This window comes from Calonectris borealis, unplaced genomic scaffold (genome assembly GCF_964195595.1).
Source record: "Calonectris borealis unplaced genomic scaffold, bCalBor7.hap1.2 HAP1_SCAFFOLD_58, whole genome shotgun sequence".
Classification (NCBI taxonomy): Eukaryota; Metazoa; Chordata; class Aves; order Procellariiformes; family Procellariidae; genus Calonectris; species Calonectris borealis.
Window position 1 is genome coordinate 953,050 of NW_027441464.1, and position 21,679 is coordinate 974,728.

Below are 21,679 nucleotides of genomic sequence, written 5' to 3' on the forward strand. Positions count from 1 at the left end.
CGCTGAGCCGGTGCTGAGCGCCGGCGTGCGGCTGACCCGGGGCCGCAAGAGGAGCGAGAGGCGCCTTCTCCTCCTCCAGGAGGAGCTGGTGATCACCAGGCTGCAGTAAGACCCTGAGACCCCAGCTGCCTTTCCCCTGTCCCTGGGATCCCAGGGACACCCCGGCACCAGCCCCAGGCCCCGGGACCTTGGTGCTGGATGCACCAATGTCCATCCCAACGGCAGGTGGGGGACAGGGGACCCAGGGGGACCCCAAGGAGGCCACCTCCAGCTCACTGCCTGCCTCTCCTCTCTGCAGACGTGGCACCACCGTGCACCCACAGCTCCGCTGGCCCTGGACCAGCTGTGGGCGCTGAGCAGCGGGACGGAGGTGGCGGGGGAGGAAGAAGAGGAGGAGGAGGAAGGCAGCGGCGAGGACAGGACCTCCCTCATCCCCATCTGCCCCACTGGTTCCTGCCTTGCCACTTTCCGGTGAGTCGTGGTGCCACGTCCCACGGCGGGGCTGGGCGGTGCGGCGCGGTGCTGGCCCCCGTCCTCTCTGGGGTCTGGCAGCTGCGGTCAGGGCTGGCGAGGGGTGGGAGAGGTTCCCAACCAAGCCCACGCCATCCTGTGAATGGCCTCTGCCCTCCGAGCAGAGCCTGGGCAGGGAGCGGGCAGCCAGCAGGGAGGGAGGGAGGGAGGCCGGGCTGGCCGGGCGGGGGCTGAGGGGTGGGCGTGCAGGCAGCTGGAACGAGGGGATGGGGGGAACGAGGGGATGGGGGGCGTTTCTACGTCCTGCATCCCCTGGTCACCTTTTGGTCACCAGAAGGGAAGGCCGAAAGGAAGAGCAGAGGGAGCCAGGGCTTTGGCAGCGCCTCTGCCCTGCCCCACGGGGCTTCGTCCTGCCCCTGTGTCCTTCCCCATGGGGCAGGGCTGTGCAGGCGCCCGCCTCTGCCCACAGCGGGGCCTGACGGTGTTTTCCAAGAGGTCCGGACGCTGCCGAGGCACCAGGGCAGGCGGGGTCCAGCTGCAGCTGCAGCAGGGCGCTCTTTGGACAGCCCCTGGCATTTAATTTCATTTCATTCCTGCATTTAATTTAATTTAATTTAATTAATTTAATTCCATTCCATTCCATTCTGTTCTGTTCTTTCACTCTTTTGCTTCATTATATCATTTCATTTCACTCTTTCATTTGATTTCATTTCATTGCTTCATTTTATTCTTTTATCATTTAATTTCATTTATTTCAGTATTTCATTCCTTCATTGCATTCTTTCATTTCATTCTTTCACTTTCTTTCATTCTTTCACTTAATTTCATTCATTCATTTCATTTCAATCTATCGTTTAATTTAATTTCATTCTTTCATTTCATTCTTTCTTTTCATTTCATTCTTTCATTTCATTTCATTCATTTTTTCATTCACTTCATTCTATCATTTAATTTCATTCTTTCATTTCATTCTTTCATTTATTTTCTTTCTTTCCTTTCATTTAGTTTCATTTCATTTAGTTTCATTTCATTTAGTTTCATTTCATTTAGTTTCATTATTTCAGTGTTTCCTTCTTTCATTCTTTTCATTATTACAGTATTTCTTGCATTGCATTATTTCATTCATTCATTTCAATTAATTCTTTCGTCTTTCTTTTCATTCTGTCATTTCATCTCAGTTCATTTAATTTAATTTCATTTCTTTCGTTTCATTTTCATTTCCTTTCATTCTTTTGTTTCATTTCATCATTTCGTTTCATTTCATCATTTCATTTCATTTCATTTCATTTCATTCTTTCATTTCATTCTTTCATTTTGTTTTTTGTTTCAGTCTCTCATTCTTTCATTCTTGCAATATTTCATTTCATTATTTCATTCTTTCATTCTTTCATTTTATTTCATTATTTCATTTAATTTCATTTTGTTTCATTTCGTTCTTTCATTTCATTTGTGTCATTTAATTTCACTCCTTCATTTCAATCTTTCATTTCATTTCAACCTATCATTTCCTAGAATTATAGAATCAGAGCATAGTTTGGAATATTGGATTGGAAGTGACCTTTAAGGGTTATCTAGTCCAACCCCCCTGCCGTGGGCAGGGACATCTTCAACCAGATCAGGTTGCTCAGAGCCCTGTCCAGCCTGACCTTGAATGTTTCCAGGGATGGGGCATCTACCACCTCTCTGGGCAACCTGTGCCAGTATTTCACCACCCTCATCTCATCATCTCATCTCATCTCATCATCTCATCATCTCATCTCATCTCATCTCATCATCTCCTCATCATCTCCTCTCATCTCATCTCATCTCATCTCATCTCATCTCATCTCATCTCATCTCATCGCATCTTTCATTTCTCATTTCATTTCATATTTCATTTCATTTCATTATTTCATTTCATTTCATTTCTCATTTCATTTCATTTCTCATTTCATTTCTCATTTCATTTCATTTCATATTTAATTTCATTTCTCATTTCATTTCTCATTTCATTTCATTTCTCATTTCATTTCATATTTCATTTCATATTTCATTTCATTTCCCATTTCATTTCATTTCTCATTTCATTTCTCATTTCATTTTGTATTTCATATTTCATATTTGATATTTCATTTCTCATTTCATTTCTCATTTCTCATTTCATTTCTCATTTCTTATTTCATTTAACTTCATTTCATATTTCATTTCATTTCATATTTTGTTCCATTTCATTATTTAATTTCTTTCATTTCTTTCATTGTTTCAGTATTTTTTTCTTTCATTTCATTATTTCATTCCTTCCTTTCATTTCATTATTTCATTCCTTCCTTTCATTCTTTCATTCATGCATTTCTTTCATTTCATTCTTTCCTTACATTTAATTTCAGTTTTCCTTCATTTCATTCTTTCATTTCATTTCATTTATTCATTTCATTTCCTTCATTCATGTAATTTCATTTAATCTGATTTCATTTAATTTAATCTCATTTCATTTCTTCTTTTCACGTCTTTCTTTTCTTTCATTTCATTCTTTCATTTCATTTCAGTTTCATTTCATTTCATCCTTTCATTTCATTCTTTCATTATTTCATTTAATTATTTCAGTATTTCATTCTTTCATTTGATTTTATTTCATATTTACATTTAATTTCATTTAATTCCATTTCTTCTTTCATCTCATCTCATCTCATTTCATTTCATTTCATTATTTCATCTAATTTTACTACATTGTTTCATTTCATTTTATTATTTCATTTAATTTCATGATTTCATTTCCTTTCATGGCATTTCATTCATTTCATTTAATTTGATTTTGTTTCATTTCACTCTTTCAATTAATTCCTTTGTTATTTCTTTATTTCATTATTTTGTTATTTCATTGTTTCATTATTAATTATTTACTGTTATTATTTAATTCTTGCATTTAATTTCATTTCATTTAATCTCATTTCATTCGTTCATTTCATTTCATTTCTGATTTCATTTCGTTATTTCGTTACTTCATGGCGTTATTTCATTATTTTGTTATTTCATTGTTTCATTTCATACTTTCTTTTCATTTATTCATTTAATTGCATTTTTTCATTTCATTTCAATCTATTATTTAATTTTATTCTTTCATTTTTAACTTAATTTCATTCATTTCATTATTGCATTATTTCATTCTTTCATTTCTTTTCATTTCATAATTTTATTTCATATAATTTCATGATTTTCATTTCATGATTTTAATTTCCTTTCATGATTTTATTTTATAATTTCAATTCATTTTTCTTTCATTTCGTTATGTCATTACTTCATTTCATTATTTCATTTTTTCACTTTTTCATTTTATTTCATTATTTCATTTAGTTTCATCATTTCATTTCATCATTTCAGCCTTTCATTTTGTTCTTTCATTTTATTTCATTCATTTCATTTCATTCTTTCATTTGATTATTTAATTTCATTTCATTATTTCTTGTCATTCTTTCATTCTTTCGTTATTGTCATTTCAGTCTTTCATTTCATCATTTCATGAAAGAATGAATGAAAGAAATTAAATTAAGTGAAAGAATGAAATTAAGTTAAAAATTGAAATGAAAATAAAAAAATGAAATGAAAAGTGAAATGAAAGAATAAAATTAAAGGAATGGAAAGAATGAAATCAAATGAAATGACAGAAATGACAGAAAGAATGAAATGAAAGAATGAAGTGAAATGAAAAGTAGGAATAAAAAACTGAACTGAACTCAAATGAAACGATGAAATGAAAAATGAAATAATGGCAAGAAATAATGAATTAATGAAATTATTAAAGAATAAATATTGACAATAAATAAATAAAAATAAGTAAGAAATAAATTCATTAATTTCTTTAATTTCATGCTTTCATTCCATTCTTTCATTTCATTTCAATCTATCGTTTAATTTAATTTCATTCTTTCGTTACATTTCTTTCTTTCTTTTCATTTCACTTCATTCTTTCATTCCTTCATTCTTTCATTCTTTCACTTCGTTCTATCATTTCATTACATTCTTTCATTTAATTTAATTTTTCTTTAATTTATTTTTTCTCGCATTTCATTTAATTTCTTTCCATTGTTTCATTTCATTACAGTTAATTTTATTTAATTTCATTTCATTATTTCAGTATTTTTTCTTTCATTATTTAATTCTTCATTATTTCATTCATTCATTTCCTTTCATTTCATTCTTTCCTTACATTTCATTTCATTTTTCTTTCATTTCATTCATTTCATTTATTCAGTTCCTTTCATTCTTTCATGTAATTTCATTCCTTTTTGTTTAATTTCATTCCTTTTTGTTTAATTTCATTCTTTCATTTCATTTTTCTTCCATTTAATTTTATTTCATTCTTTGATTTCATTTCATTACTTCATTTAATTTTATTAGTTCATTTAATTTAATTTGATTTTATTTCATCATTTCATTTCATTCTTTCAGTTCGTTATTTCATTTCGTTATTTCATTTCATTTCATGTCATTTAATTACATTCTTTAATTTTATTTCATTTTTCTTTTATTTCATTTCATTTCATTCTTTCAAATAATTCTTTCGTTTTTCATTATTTCATTTCATTATTTCATTATTTCGTTATTTCCTTTTTTTTTTCATTATTTCATTATTCATTTCATATCATTTCATTCTTTCATTTCATTTCATATTTTCTTTTCATTCTTTCATTTAATTTCATTCTTTTGATTAATTTCTTTTTTTCATTTAATTTACATCTAACATTGAATTTCATTTTTTTCATTTCATTCTTTTTATTTCATTTTTTCATTTATTTTCATTTCATCTCATTATTTTCATTTCATGATTTTAGTTTCATGTCATAATTTCATTTGATCATTTCATTTCAGTTCATTATTTCCTTATTTCATTCCATTATTTCATTTCATTCTTTCATTTCATTTTTCTTGTCATTCTTTCATTCTTTCCTTCTTTCATTATTTCTTGTCATTCTTTCATTCTTTCCTTCTTTCATTATTTCTTGTCATTCTTTCATTCTTTCTTTCTTACATTATTTCTTGTCATTCTTTCATTCTTTCATTTCATCATTTCGTGAATGAAGAATGAAGTGAAAGAAATTAAATGAAAGAATGAAATTAAAAAATGAAAGGATATGAAAAAATGAAATGAAAAAATTTAATGAATGAAGTAAAAGGAATGGAAAGAATGAAATGAAATAAAATAAAATGAAATGAAAGAATGAAATAATTAACGAATGAAATAATGACAAAAAATAAATAAGAAATAAGTAAGAAATAAATTCCTTCATTTCTTTCATTTCATGCTTTCGTTCTATTCTTTCATTTCATTTCCACCTATAATTTCATTTCATTCTTTCATTTTATTCTTTCATTCCATTTCCCTATTTCATTTTTTCATTTCATTTCATTATTTCATTTCTTTTCATAATTTCATTCTTTCATTCTTTCATTTTATTCTTTCATTGCATTATTTAATTCTTTTGTTTCATTTCATAATTTCATTGTTTCATTTCAGTTTTTCATTTCATTCTTTCATGTGTTTCATTTCATTTCATGCTTTCATTTCATTTCATTTCTTTTCATTTCATTTCATTCGTTCATTTCATGCTTTCATTTCATTTCGTTCATCCATTTCCTGGTTTCATTTATCCTTCCCCTCCCCAGACGCAGGGCACGACAGGCCATCTTCGTGGTGCGCGAGCAGCAGGCAGTGACCCAGCCGAAAGGGACCGGAGGAGCCCTGGCACGGGGTCGTGCTCAAGGCTGCAGAGGAAGGCAAAAAACCCCCGGGGACCAGTGCCGATCTGCCCCGGGGGGAAATTCCTTCCTGACCCCCAAGCTGGCGATCGGCTCTTCCCTAAGCGTGCGAGCGAGACCCGCCTCCTCGTCCCACAGGCTGCTCGTGCCGCCCAGGAGATGCCCAACCCCTGTTCCCCCTCAGCCTGGAGCCAACTCAGGGGCTTCCGAGAGTGGCAAAACGCCCGCAGCCCGATCGACCTCGCGGGCAAGAACCCTTCCCACGCCTGGCAGGACACCAGTGGGTGCCCCAAAGCACTGGGGCCCCTTGCAGCATCTCTGCAAAGCCAGTGCTGTTCCTCTTCTCTCAGGCCGTGGCAGAGACCAACCCCGCAGCCCAGAGACCGCCCCTACGAGCCGTCCCCTCTCTGTGCCAGACCCAACGTCCGTGAGGCCACGCAGCAAGGAGGGCCAGGGACTTGATCTGGCTGGACACAAACCCTTCCCCGGGGGCGCAGGGGAGTGAGTTCGGCAGCCGCAGCCCCAGTGTAACCAGAGCCACGGGCTGGGACGGACGGTGCCAATAGACCGTCACGGAAATAGCACAGGCTTTGAAAAAGGGGAGGTGACACCGCTGTGATGGACACGTTGGTCATTTTCAGACCTAGAACATTTGGATCCGTGCCCAAAGCACAGCGAGGCAAACGACGACTCTTCCAAACTGTAAAAAGTGTCCATTGCTGCTATCGCCATCACATCCCCTTTTCCCACTGAAACCGAGCTGCGCAGTTGGCCGTGTTTATGCGGGATACAAAATGCGCTTCAGCCGCAGGGTAAAACTTTCAGAGCTCATTTGTGACTTAACCTTTCTGAGAGTTACTTGCCTACCTCAGTTGGTGGGAAGATGTTCAGATCTTATCTAAAACCCTGGCAAATCTCTTTTTCCTTTAGCATTTAGTATTTTGAGTACTGAAAGAGTAAGGCAGGTACTATTCTTGTCATTTTGTACATTAGTGCCAAAATTGGTATGTACGTTCAGAGTACGTAAATAAGGGCGTTTGTACCATACACATTTGGTTATGGTGACGCCAGAGGTGAAAGGAAGGGGTTCAGTTCCCCCTGCATGAACTTTGCAGAGACGTTGAGAGCATGCATACAGCCTTTTCTGGCTCAAGGGTGCCATGAATCCAGAATATGACGTGGAGAAGGAAACCTAGATTTCTGGAACGATGGTTTTCTGCAATCTAAATTTAAAAGACCTGTTTAATGAACTTCAGTGTTTTGTTCATTTGATGACATCAAAGCATGAAGGGTGGAGCCTGAGAGATGTGTTAGTGAGGCTTTCACCCATCAGTCGCCTACTGGAGTCCAGCTCCACGCAGTCACGACAGCAGATCCAGCCCTCCACCGGCCGCTGCGCAACGGACGCGCGGTGTGGGTGGGCTCTGAACGTGAAGCTGGTGGCGTCAGCCTCGTCGTTTTCAGAAGGGGTGTCTGCCTCCTAGGGAGGAAAATAACCACAGCTGGCAGTAACTGAGCTTCCACTGTGGAAGTTTCCTTGGAGAAAGCGCCAAATCAGCCCAGACACTGAAAAAGCTACAAGAGACAGAACACTGGTGGGTCAGCGCGATGCAGTTCATGGCACTGCTGTCTGTGGGGATGTGCTTTTCTCTCCAGGCGTGTGAATAAAGGTCGCTGAGTTTTTAAATGAATTCTGCAGGCATTTAGGGAAGAGGAAGGTTGTGGCTGATAATGCTGATATGGGCAAGGAGGTGGCTGGCCAGGTGGCCATCCGACAGCAAAAGGCAACTGCCTGTCTTTAAAGAGTCCCTGTAAGACAGCTGCAAAGAAGCACTGAAGATTTTGCTTTTTATACGCCCACCTAAAACCACCTGGGAATGTCGGTGTCAGGAAATCACTGAGGACGCTGTTCAGATAAAAAGAAGTCCTTTTTTTTTTTAATTAATAAAAGTAACTATGAAAAACAATCTTCTAGCACACACACGGTAATTAGTTTGGAAAACTGGCGCAATGAGTGCAGAAAGCTGCCAGACTACGTCTGTTCAAGTTAAAGAATCTCAACGTTTTGATGCAAGCCGAGCGTGACGAGACAGGCCCTTGCACGTGTCCAAACGTGGATCTGATGGATCAGCAGGGCAGAGCGAGGCTAGAGGCGAACTCCCCTGCCATGAGTGCCCCCTGCCTTTAAGTAGCAAAGCTTTCAAACCACAGGGGATTTACGAGCTCAAACCTATGCTTTGAGCTATGCTTGAAAATGAACTGGTAGCCAGTGCATTTTAAGACCACGCTTTCCTCTCTGCAAACGCTGCGTGAGGCAAATGAATGCTGACATAGCACGTCCTGAAACAATTAGCTATAGCTGTACTAATGGCATTCCCTTACTGGGGGGAACATCGTACAGGAATGCAATCCCGTAAACTGGGCCCCCCCGTTTAAGAAGGATGTTAAGGTACTTCAGTGTTTCCAGAGGAGGGCAACAAGCTGGTGGCAGGGCTGGAAGGCATGTCCTCTGAGGAGCGGCTGAGGACTCTGGGTTTGTCTCGTTTGGAGAGAAGGAGGCCGAGGGGTGACCTCGTTGCTGTCTGCAGCTTCCTGAGGAGGGGACGTGGAGAGGGAGGTGCTGATCTCTTCTCCCTGGGATCCAGGGACAGGACGCCTGGGAATGGTTCAAAGCTGCGCCAGGGGCGCTTCAGACTTGACACGAGGAAGCATTTCTTTACCGAGGATGTGTTGAAACCCTGGAACAGGCCTCCTGGATTTGTTTCCCAGGTTTTAATTCTTTCCTCGGGAGTAAAGACAGTCTCAAACACTTGCTGCATGTCAGCCCACGCAGGCTTATAAACACGGAAGATGCCTCATACAGTTTGTACCCCCTTCTCTGACTCATCCCGCAGTCTGGGCTGGCTGGAGCGGGGCTGGAGCCAGGCTGGGAAGCGCGACGCCTGCCTTCCATGCTGCCTTCCCTCTGCCCAGGACATCGGCTGCTTCACGAGGAAGAAGCTGCGGTTCTTTGCGCAAGACCTGCACTGGGTTGGCCACACTGGCACGAACTGGGGGCAGCCGGGGCCGATGGCAGCCCTGACTCCCCCACACCACTGGGAACAGCCACCGCCAGGCTCCCCAAGCCCCTCCAGACCCCGGGGGCTGCCTCTCCCCACCCAGCCCAGCATGCTCTCTCCTTGCAGAATGCCACCTGCTTCGGCCTGGGATGCTGCTCCTTCTTCCTCATCCCCAACGTCATCTTCGCCGTCAGGCTCACCAAGCACTTCCACCCCATCCACAACCGGCTTGTGTCAGCGGTGGGCATGGGCCGGGTGTGCTGCCCACAGCAGGGGAGATGCGGGCTCCTCCTCGACCCCCCGATGTTTTCTCCTTCTCCCTCCGCAGCTCTGCAGGGTCGGAGGAGACCTCTCCCTTCCACATCTCCCGCGTCACGGCACTCAAGCTCCAGGCAGGGGTCTGCTGGGTGCAGCGGCACGCCCTGCGCCCCAGGAGCTCCCGTCAAGCTCGAGCCTGAGGCTTGCAGGGCTCCGGGTCCCTCCGACATCTCTTCCTTGGCCTCCATTGGGGTCTGAGCATCCGTCGGGGACACTCCCAGAGCGCGGCTGAGCCGGGGCACAGGGGAAGGCTCCCTGCAGCTCTCGCTAACCGCCGGCGTAGCCCTTGCACTCACAGACCCGCAGGGAAGGACGCCCGCCCACTGCCCCACGATGCTTCTCCACACCCGGCACGGCCCCACCAGCGCTCCCCAGGAAGGGCCACATAGAATCATAGAATCATTAAGGTTGGAAAAGACCTCTAAGATCATCGAGCACAACCGTCAACCCAACACCACCATACCCACTAAACCACGTCCAAGCGCCTCATCTACACGTCTTTTAAATACTTCCAGGGATGGTGACTCCACCACTTCCCTGGGCAGCCTGTTCAAGGCCTGACCACTCTTTCAGTAAAGAAATTTCTCCTAATGTCCAACATCATGAACGTCACAGAGCTTCGCTTCCCCAACAGCAAGACCAAGCCTGACCTCTGGCCCAGACCAGAGAGGGAGGAGGACAAAAACAACCCAAAAGTGCCCCAGGGCCCCCTCCCATCTCCACCATCGTGGAAGATGGGGCAGCGCGCACACGTCAGCATCGCAGGGCCAGCGGTGCTGGTCCCATCCCTTCCCCTTGGACACGGAAATCACCTCCCAAAAAAAACCATCGTTGAGATGGGAAACCACAGTGGGGATGCGAAATCAGCATTGAGGACAGGACATCAGCACACGATGGGAAACCACTGAGATGGGAAGTTGCTGTGGTGTGAAAAATGAAACCATCGCAAGGCTGGCTGAAGCAGGCGCTGTCATAATGATCGCCATGGGGACGGACCCCCCCCGGAACGCCGATTGCCCCAAACAAACCCCACACTGACCGACCGCCACGGCAGGTACAGCAGCTCCTCCTGGTGCTCCTGCCCTCTGGGTAACCCCCCAACCCATGCTACCCACCAATATCTCACCCCATCACCTCTCTTCGCTTCCCCTAACAGAGAGGTTCCCTCTCTGGCTCCCGATGGCGTCGGAGGTGCCCGGCGTCAGCTTCACCACCCTGGCCATGCTGCCACCGGTCACTGCTGGCGTGCTGCCCCCTGTCCCAGAGCTGCCGGTGTCCTGTGAGCCTGCCCAGCTCCACACCGTCACCTACCAGCTGGCCCAGGACACCGCCTTGCAGGGGGTGCCAGGGCCCCGGGGGGCGCCGGGGCAGGTGGTGCAGCTCCCCGGTGTGGTGCCGCTTACCCCCGTGGCTGCTCCCTGTCCCCCTGCCTATGGCTGGGGACAGCAGGTGGTGACGGGGACGCTGGTGCCCCGCCAGCTGATAGCTCAGCATTGGGTGCAGGGCCTCCCTGTGGTCCACACCCTGCCCGGCAGCACCAAGCAGCCGTTGGAGGCCTCTGACAATGACGTGGTGGTCATCGAGGACAGTGTTCCTGCCGCCAGCCCCCACTGGCCTGCCCCAGCTCTGCCACGCAGCAGAACCGAGACAAAGCCCAAAGGTGAGGTTTGGGGGATGGCAGAGCCCACAGGCGGGTGTCCCGTGCCTAAGAAAGGTTGCGTTGCCCCGGGGTTGGGCTGGCTTTGATTGCTTTTTCAGCAGGGGTGACCATCCCGGAGGCCCCGGAGAAGGCCCTGGACCTGCCCGACCTGGGGCCAGATCCCTTTGCTGAGGCCTTTCCTGAGCTGGCAGGGGACAACCTGCAGTTTCAGGACGATCAGTCTTTCACCGTGGACATCACCGACACGCTCACCTGGCTCGACACCATGGACAGCAAGGACACCGTCCTTGACGTTCCCGAAGTTCCCATCAGCCCCTGCTTGATCGCCCTCCTCAACAAGTTCCCCGACCTCTCAGAGTACGTGGCAGAGGGCAGCTGCCCCAAGGAGCCAGCGGCAGTGGCGGGGCTGGGGGACAGCGAGGACGCCACCCCTGATGAGCCCAACAGCTGCACCTTGACCGCCCTCCTCAACGAGCTCTCCAAGTGCGTGGCAGAGGGCAGCTGCCCCAAGGAGCAAGCGGCAGCCACAGGGCTGGGGGACAGCGAGGACACCATCCCTGATGAGCCCAACAGCTGCACCTTGACCGCCCTCCTCAACGAGCTCTCCAAGTACATGGCAGAGGGCAGCTGCCCCAAGGAGCCAGCGTCAGTGGCGGGGCTGGGGGACAGCGAGGATGCCACCCCTGATGAGCCCAACAGCTGCACCTTGACCGCCCTCCTCAATGAGCTCTCCAAGTGCGTGGCAGAGGGCAGCTGCCCCAAGGAGCCAGCGTCAGTGGCAGGGCTGGGGGACAGCGAGGACACCATCCCTGATGTCCTCGACATCTCCGACAGTCTCACCAGCACCGCCTTCCCCAACCAGCCCCCCGACTTCTCAGAGTACGAGGCGGAGGGCGAATGCCCCATGGGCCGAGTGGTGGCAGCGATGCTGGGGGACGCCGACCCCCTCTCAGGGGTGGCGACTTCCCCTTTGCTGGACCTCAAGGGGAAGCAGGGCGGGGTGGCAGCGGTCCTCCCCACCGGGCTGACGGAGCGTCCCGTGGAGACTTCTGAGGAGAGTCCCTTGGGGAGTCCCTTGAAGGGTTGCCCAGAGAGTCCTCCGGAGGATCCCCTGAAGGGTCCCTTGGAGAGTCCTCTGCTGAGCCCCGTGGCTGCCCCCCAGCGCCATCCGCCCCACATGGCCCAACTGGCGGAGGAGGCGCTGCGGAGGCAGCCCCGGGTGGTTTTGACCCGCTTGCCGCTGTCGCTGGGCATCGTCTCCCGCCGGGTGGTGCCCAGATTGGGTGAGGCGGGCGGCCAGCAGGCCAAGCGCCCCGCGCCAGCCGGCACCCCCAAGACACAAGAGACCTCCCCGTGGGACAACACGCCACCCAAGAAGAGGAAGAAGATGGTGGTGTGCCGGGTGGTAAAACACTCAAAAACCCTGCGGGAGGGGAAGCCGGGTGGGGACCGTGCGGTGGCAGGCAGCAGCAGGCAGCAAGCAGGCAGCAGCAAGCGCAGGGCATCTGACGGCAACAACGTGCCCACCAAGCGAGCCAGAACCCTGAGGGACGCCAGGGGTCAAAGTGCTCCACGCCCCCCGACCGCTGTTGATAGGCTGATAGAGAAGGCGTGGAGCACGGATCCCTGCAACATGCGACCTGCCCCAGCCCTCTCCCATCTCTCTATTTCTTTCTTAAGTCATTAAAGGTTTGATGTTCGTTTCACAGCGCCTCTGCCTGCGGTCATTCGTGCAGCGGGAGGTGGGGGCGTTAACGCAGCCCCTGCCGCATGCGTAGATCTGACCCTCCACCTCTTCACCCCAGTATGAGGAACCCCCCATGATTCCAGATGGAGACATTTAATCAGACCCTTAATTCCTGGACTCGGGGTTAACGAACTAGAAGGAGCTCTTAACAATCTATCCGCTACCATGGAAGCCACAGGCAATCGCACAGTAGGTGCCACTTCAGCCTTGCAACAGGGAAGTTCTTCTTGAGCTTTGATAGTAGGACAAATCGTCTCGTACTTGATACGCTTACCCTGCAACAAGGAGGTGTCTGAGCATCGATTCACACCACCTGCGGCACCGATGTTAACAATCTCGGCAAATCGAACACAACGTCCGTGCCATTTCCAAACATTTACAAACGATACATCAAATCGCAATACCTCCCGGTGGAGTTTCACTTTCTGACCTGTTTAGTTGGGTACCATCTGTAAATTTGCAAAACACAGTAACAAAAACTCTTATCAGTGTAATATTCTTTAGCCCATTAAGAAGTTTTGTTTGGATTGTGATTAAGCTTTGCTTTGCCATATGTCCTAGAAGCAAACGATCAAACATACCGATAGGGATTAATCTCGCATTTGCCTCCCGCTTGGGAAAGCCCTCCTCCTCCTCCACCACCTCTCCGTTCACCGCCCAGCCATTTCGCACGTGGAGAGGCAAGAGAGGCTCGCGCTCTCACTCTGCAGGGCTGTTACCCCAACCGCTGGATCACACCGTTACCCACCCCATAAGGGGTGGAGTGTGGCGAGACGCTCCTGGCCTCAGGTATGGCAGGGGACAGTGGAAAGCGCTTACATAGCGTGCTTGCGCTGCTCACACAGCGGCACGGACCCACTCGCACACAGGAACCTGTGACCAATTGCATGTAACTCCCTGCGGATCGCCAGCCCTTCTGAGACACGTCCAGCTTTGTACGTAAAGGACGTGTCTACGTCAACCTGTCAGTCTTACCACGGAACAGAGAAGGCGCCATCCCATAAATAAGGCGCCCCAACACTGACTCGGGGTAGCTCTCGTTGGCTGGTCCAGGGGTGCTGCCCAGCGAAGGAGGTGTCCTTAAGTCATGACGGAGAACACGACAGGTCGACAATTTCCCCAACTTGCTCATCAGCGGGTAAGATTAATCCTTAACGGTGCTGTACCTTGCCTACACGGCAAGTGAGATTCCCCCTTCTCTCTTTTGCTCATGCTTAGCTTGCTCCACTCAGGCTTCATTATATTGATTGTCAACTTATGTTATTATAATGAGGTTGATCAGACTTGGTCTGTAGGCCGTTGCTGTTTTCTCGTCCGATACCCAAAAACCCTTGCTGTGTGACAGGCATTCACCTCTGATGGAAGTCTTAAGCAATAGCCCGCGTTTGGCAAAGAAAGCTGGCGAGAAAGGCACCAGGATGCACACAAAGAGAAAGCCCGACAGAAGTTTTCCCTGCCGATCTAAAAAATTGAAGGCATAAAAAGACTCAAAAACCACAGCGGCCTTTTCCATCACCCCAATTTACAGCAGAGCAAGCAGCTTTTATTTTAACAGTGTTGAAGAAATCCCTAATAAGGTCTCCTTCAGAACACTGCTTTGGGGTTCAGGAGGCTCAGGTAGACCAGATTAAATGCTCAGAGCTACCAACACAGAACAGGGAAATGAAGAAAGTATTGTACAAAGCAGTATTTGTACAAGGAAGAAAAAAATTCAGCTTTTTCATGATTATAACAACTGTGATGTTTACTTCAGAAAAAGATGGGACTGCGGGAAAATACCCTGCCTAGGTTGAAGGCAGAGCATGACCAGTTCATGAATGACCAGCCATTACTCTGTCCAGAGAGGGCAGGAGAGACGTCCCAGGATTAGGGTGAATTTTACTTCTGAGGAAACAGCAGCAACAGCCTGGCAGCGTGAAGGCTACAGACGACTACCGAGAAGACTGCAGTGCCAGGCTTTTTGTGGGACCGTTATCCTGCAATGGGCTTTGCCTTGGCAAAGCAACGGTAAACCAAACAGTGCCACTTGAGCCCTCGAACTACAACAGCACCATCCCAAGGGGCCCAAGTCTGTAAGACTCGGATAGACTTAGCTGAGAAAATGAGTCCAAATGAAACGTATCTCCAGGAGATAAAACTGTTGGCAGGAGCTGGGACTCAGGACCACTCAGGCACATGACCTGCAGTCCAGAAGTACCCCTGAAAAGACCTCGACGGCACTTGAGATGTAAACGCTGCCAAGTCATCTCTTATTTGCATCACATACACAGGAGCCAATTTAGCAAATTGAGCCTTACTTCTACTGAAACCTTCCTTACAGACAGCTCATTTTCTGTGTTCGTAAACTGTAGTTAAGACCTGTGCTAGCACAAAGGCTCGAACCCTGCCTACAGCAAAGAAACCGTTCAGACAAGCCCCAGTTTTCCTTCCTCGCTGCTGTCTTGCTTCCCAGAAATCAAGCAATATCCAAAGCTCCGTATGAAGACTGCATAAAAAAGCCAACTGCAAGTGCCTTTCCTTGCCACTATTTTTGTCAGGCAGCATTCTAGGAAGAAACTAGCTTTCCTGCTTGTTTTGCTACAGCTTCATTACCTTCAAAGACGCCACTTCTTACCTCTGCTACTCCAATACAGCCTCACAGCCCAGCAAAATCATACTGCAGGAGGAAACCTTCACCATACAAACACAGGCACGCTACAGGCATGCGTTACTCTCAAAGAACAGGCTCTTTCAACCACTCTTCCTCTTGCTTACCAAAGTTCAGACAGTGTTAGAAAACAACAGCAAAAAAGCAGCGCGCTCTCACATTTTACGGACCCCATTATATCAGCTGTTCAACATAAAGTCCAACTCCAGTCTGAACCCCAGAATAAGAAATGCCGTCTTAAAAACTTCCAGAAAAAAGAAGGCCTTTGAAGTAGCAAGACCAGAAAATGTTCATGTAAGCCCCATCATGCAAGTACACATCCCTGATCACAGACCAACTGCACCGTCACCTGAGTAAGCCATGTTCTCTGCGAACCGGCAGCCACTGACATCTGGAAAATAGCTCAGGGTCTCTTGTTTATTAGCACAAAGCACGTAGGTTGGAATTGGAGCTGGGGAAGAAAACCATAGGCAGTCAGTCTGGTTTCATTCAAGTCCCTTAAGAGAAGTCCAGTTCACATGTACGAGGAATCACAGCAGGTCCCACCCATCCCTGCAGACCCCAACACCACTCCTGTGCAGCCTCCCTCACAGCAGTAAGCGCAGAACAAGAGACCTTCCTTCAAAATAAGGCCCAGAGCCTGCTCTTTCAACAAGATGCACAGAGCACCAGCTGAGAACAACCCCTGCTTTCGCTACGCCTAGCTCCACCGTCTACATAAGGAGATCAGCTCCCAAATGATCCCTAGCCCTACAGACACAGATCTTCCCTAGGGCAATGCTAGGTTGTCCTGGTTTCGGCTGGGATAGAGTTAACGTTCCTCCTAGTAGCTGGTATAGTGCTGTGTTTTGGATTTAGGACGAGAATAATGTTGATAACACACTGATGTTTCAGTTCTCGATGAGCAGTGCTTACACCAAGTCAAGGACTTTTCAGCTTCTCAGACCGCCCTGCCAGCGAGGAGGCTGGAGGTGCACAAGAAGCTGGCAGGGGACACAGCCAGGAGAGCTCACCCAAACTGGCCAAAGGGATATTCCGTACCGTATGACGTCATGCTGAACAAAAAACTGGGGAGTTTGGCCGGGGGGGTGGGGCTGCTGCTCGGGATCTGGCTGGGCATTGGTCAGCAGGTGGTGAGCAATCGCACTGTGCATCACCTGTTTTGTATATTCTTTTACCATTATTATTATTTTCCCTTCCTTTTCTGTCCTATTAAATTGACTTTGTCTCAACCCACGAGTTTGACCTTTTTTTCCGATTCGCTCCCCCATCCCACTGCGGGGGAGTGAGCAAACAGCTGTGTGGCGCTTAGCTGCCGCCGGGTTAAACCACGACACGGGTAAATACCAGAGCACAGGGACGCCTGGTCATCAGGTTAAGCTGGTGGGGAGAAGGACCAGAAAGAGAAAAGTAAGATGAGGGAAAAGACTGAGGAGCTGAGAGAGAAAGAAAGGTGCAGGGAAAAGGCCAGAGAGATGGAGAAATCAAGAAAAACAGGGAAAAGGATTCTTGCAGAGAGATGGAGAAAGAAAAAGTAGGGCTGTGGAGCAGCACAGAGGGATAGAGAAGGGGGGAAGGAGAAGAAGGAAGGAGGGACAGAGAAAGGCGGGGATGGGGAACGTGACAGACAGACAGAGAGAGAAAAAGAAGGACAGTGAACAGGACAAAGAAGACTAAGAAATAAAGAAAGGGTCAGATCCGGACAAAGAGACCAAGGGGAAAAATAACAGCCATGGCCTGGAGGACAGAGGTGGAGGAAGAGGAAAGAAAGGCCGAGAAGCAGGACAGAGGAAGAGAGAACAGAAAAAAGGGAGAGCTGGCTGGACGGGGGGTATAGCAAGAAACGATGGGACAGGCAGTGGGACAGAGAAATAAAGACAGAAAAGATGGGAGAGGAAGCAGGACAGAGGCAGAGCGAGAGGAGAAAACGCCAGAGAGCAGCACAGAGGTGGAGAAAGAAGCAGCAGGGAGAGAGGAAGAGAGGCAGAAAGAGGGAGCAGGACAGAGAAAGAAAAATAAGAATAGGGAGCAGCAGGCAGATGGAGAAAAAATCTGGGGTGGGCAGCAGGACAGAGAGGGAGTGAAAAAGGAACAGGGTCAGGGAGCAGGACAGAGGGACATAGCAAGAAACGGTGGGACAGGGAGCAGGACAGAGCGACACACAAGAATAACGACAGAGAGAGAAAGACCGGGATTTTGAGCCTCACGGAGGGATGGAGAAAGAAAGAGAGGGGTCAGGAGCCCTGTGGAGAGATGGGGGAAGACTGAAAAAGAAAGGGGGTCCGGGAGCAGCAGAAAGGGACAGCGAGAGGAAGAGATGGACAGGAAGAAGGACAGCGACAGTGGGGTACAGAATGACCAAAAACCCAGAGATGGTGAGAGGACAGAGGGAGAGAGAGAAAGAGAAGGAGGGAGAGAGAGAGAGGGGAGGACGGGGACAGGGAGGGGGACACACAAGCAGAGAGAGAAAAGGCAGGACAGGGAGGAGGCCAGAGAGATTGTGAAAGACAGAGAGGGATGCAGATCAGGACAAAGAGGCAGAGAACGAAAAAAAACAGCGCTGGGCTGCAGGACAGAGACAGAGGAAGAAAAAAAGAGGGGCAGGGAGCAGGACAGAGGGGGGGCAAGAAAAAACAAAGAGGCGGGTAGAATGGCAGAGAAAGAGAGGGGCTTGGAAACTGGAGAGGGAGGAACAGGGAGCAGGATACAAGAACAGACAGAAGAAGAGGGGCACAGGGAAGCAAAAAGGTGACACCAGTGAGGGAAAGGCAGGGGGGGCAGGGGCACAGGCAGGGACCCGGACGCAGAAGAGGGGCGATACGGCCCCAGGGGCCCAGGACTCACCGCAGTTCCCGCTCTCCGTGCTGCCAGGAGAATGTTACAGCTCAGACACTTCTGTCCTGCCTCTCTCAGCTCTTACAACATGAGGCTTCCTGGACACACAGCCCCACGCACGCACACAGACACACACACTACCTGGCCGAACCGCACTTTTGGTTAGGCAAAAGCCCCCCGCGGTGCATGTCGGCGATCTGGTCTGCTGAGGAATACTCAGAGGGACCCTTCCTCACCCGGAGAGGCCATCTGCCTCTTGTCGGCAGCCGGGGGCAGCTTCCAGCCAGATCCCCTTCCTGTCCTTCTCCAGCCGCTTCACCTTTTTCCCATCTCTTCACCTTCAGCCCGAGCCAGATGCAGCCAACGACATCCCCGGGGGAGGATCGGACAACCGAGCCCTCAGCGCGGCCTCTGGCAGAGGGAAAGAACCGTCATTACCGCAGCCGGCCCCAGCCTGGAGCCCCTCCTGCTGCAGGAGCTCCTGCAGGCACCGCTCCGTCCCCGCGCTGGCGCTGGCGGCACCCGCATTAACAGAGGATGGAGCGCGCCCGAGGCCCCGCTCGCTGCTGCCAGGACAGGCCGTGGGGGGCCTGGGGCTGCGGGACAGGCCCCAGGGGAGGGGCTGGGGCCGGGGCAGCTGCAGGGGGCGAGCGGGGCTGCAAACAGCCGTTGGCTTTGCCTTACGCCCTAACATATCACACGTGAGCCGTGTCACGAGAAAAACGTGCTCAATCACAACTTCCCGGCCGGATGAGCAAGGACACCGCTCGTGGGTCTGCAGGTCAGAAGCCCAGTGCTGGTGCCGCCCCTCAGGTTCTTGACAGCACGACAGGTCAACGTGAGACACTTCAAAGTGGCGTGCTTACTGCTGGAATGCCAAAATAAAGGAGAGATATGGCCTGGGTGGGACTTAAGAAAAAGAAAGGAAGATCTTACTCTCTCTGCATTACATTTTCCAAAATGAAATGTGATATGTAAAAGGCAATCGAGACAGGATTAACAACTACCAACAAGTAAAACAGGTTTCCTGGACTTCTTCTGGAATCATATAATCCCTCTCCTAAGGAAACGATCTCCCTGAAGATGCAAGACAGTCAGTGGCATTTCTACGGTTGCTCAGCTACATTTTAGTTCATCTGTTAGCACACAGCCTGGGTTTTAAAAGAGGTTCTACGGGATAGCAGAGTCAGAGCTGAATTGAACTATCACATGAAGTCGACGGGAGGAGAATACAACAAAACGTATTTACCACAAACTGGTGTATACTTGACAAAGCAGGAATCCGTTTGGCACGGCAGACTTGCCATGCTCGAGATGCTGCTAACGTCTCTGTCAGAAGCTGTCGCTATGTTACGGGCTATTGTTATACCCATGAAACAGCCAGCCTTCACTGGCGTGAGGACTGGCGTGAGACCCTGTGAATTACTGTGCTCTCTGACTCAGTCTGCAGGAAATAAACAAATAAATAATAATTAAAAAAAAAATCACATGTAGCACAGAAGAGGGCCTTCTTCAGAAATGAATGGCTCTGCAGATAAAACAGTGGGTTAGGTTAGATTCTAATTAGTTCTTAAGTTCTCTGGCCTCTGCTTTGACAGGTGCCAATTCCAGATCTCCCTGTACTCAGAAGCTCTACAGCTGGATACCCCAGCAGGAGCGGTGGGGGACAGCAGCCACATAGACCACGACCTCCTACTTGTGCTTCCTGGTAAGTCAAGAAACCTTGAGGAGCATAAGAGTTATTCCTCTGACAGCAGAATGGGATGAAGGGGCTTGAGACTTCTAGAACTTTATTTTGGTCACATTTCACAGTTCCTTCATAGCCAGAAGGAATTTCATTCCAGGAATCTTCATACCACTCAACCGGTAAAAGGGTATACAAGCCTTTTTATCCCGATTTATCCTTTCACACTTGTTCCAGAAAACCATTTTCCGCTCTCCAGCTCACAATCTCTCTAAGCAGAAAAGTCCTATCTGCCACACGCTTGTCATAAACGAGGTAGGATATGACAAACTTTCAAATACATCAATATTTAGAAAATTAGAAACTTTACATTGCAAAAAGGAAAAAAAAAAAAAAGAAGGCTGATGGGGGGAAAAAGGTATTTTTTCTACCTTGACTGTTCTTAAGCTGCCAGTATTTAACATTAACGTCTCTGTATTTCAAGGTCAGGATTGCAACAGTTCTGCTATTTGTGGATATCAGAGAGAGATTCTCTGCCTTTCACCAGTTCAGGCGCCCCACCTACACTTATTCACAGATTTGATTTCTTTTTTTTTTTTTAATGTTTAAAAGGACAGAATCCGCCCCTCCAAGGTATAGTGGGCAAAAGAACACATTTTAAGTGAAATTAAATTACGCTTCTCTCTAGCAAAAAGCTAGCTCCACTGCTACATTCATCCACAAGAACGTTAACACCTCCAGCTTCATAGACACCCAAAAATTACCTTTGTAAACAGCAAATTACTAAACACAGTACAACACTCTCTGAAAGGGAAAAAGAATGCACACAATCAGCATTTTCCTTTTTGACTAGAAAACGGAAATCTCTAACAGCAGATAAGCCTGAATTAAAAATCAATCCAATCTGGACCCCAAATGGTTATGGGTTAGGATATGCCACAGATCTGGACTTGACTCCTGAAAGCACTAAGGAATTTTAGGTTCTTATGCAGAGGTTTAACGAGAGTCTTGGCACCTTAATTTGGGACATGAAAGGGACTTGCACTACAGCACCACGTGCAGTAAAGAAAACTGGTCTTGCGGTTCGATTCCAACGCCGCATCCTCAAACAAAGCGAGGCTGCTACATCTGAGGAACAAGGACGGAAACCTCACCTGCCATCCCGAAGTTACGCTGTGGCATTCTTCACTTTTTGTCGCTTTCCTCGGGCTTGGTCAATCTTTTGCAGAGTCTGAAGCAAAGGCCCATAGCTTCTTCCTGTTTGTGGCAGAGGATGTCTGGGTTTTCACAGGTTGGTTTGTTGTGGGGCACCTCTCGTACGCTGCCTTTGCCTTCCTAAATGCATCCTTCTACTAGAAAAGAAAAGGAAAATTACCAGTCATGCCATTCTACTATTCACAGGGCAAGAGAGTGCACTGCTTGTAAGAGGATTTAATACAGTAAATAATCCTTAAATATCTTGATTTTTTAACAGTTCAACCACGTGCTTAGAGTCTGACCGCCAACACAATCTAACACGAAGAAA

General features: G+C 47.3%; 2 long non-coding RNA genes across 2 annotated transcripts; both read right to left on the minus strand.

The window, feature by feature from the left end:
- Positions 1-2,996: 2,996 nt before the first annotated feature.
- LOC142076493 (uncharacterized) lies at positions 2,997-6,720 on the minus strand. Its single transcript, XR_012671196.1, has 2 exons — positions 5,477-6,720; positions 2,997-5,431 (listed from the first exon to the last, which is right to left on the minus strand). It is a non-coding gene; the product is annotated as an uncharacterized LOC142076493 (long non-coding RNA).
- A 9,620-nt stretch (positions 6,721-16,340) lies between these two features.
- On the minus strand, positions 16,341-21,154 carry LOC142076483 (uncharacterized). Its single transcript, XR_012671192.1, has 3 exons — positions 19,155-21,154; positions 18,480-18,881; positions 16,341-17,015 (listed from the first exon to the last, which is right to left on the minus strand). It is a non-coding gene; the product is annotated as an uncharacterized LOC142076483 (long non-coding RNA).
- Positions 21,155-21,679: the final 525 nt, after the last annotated feature.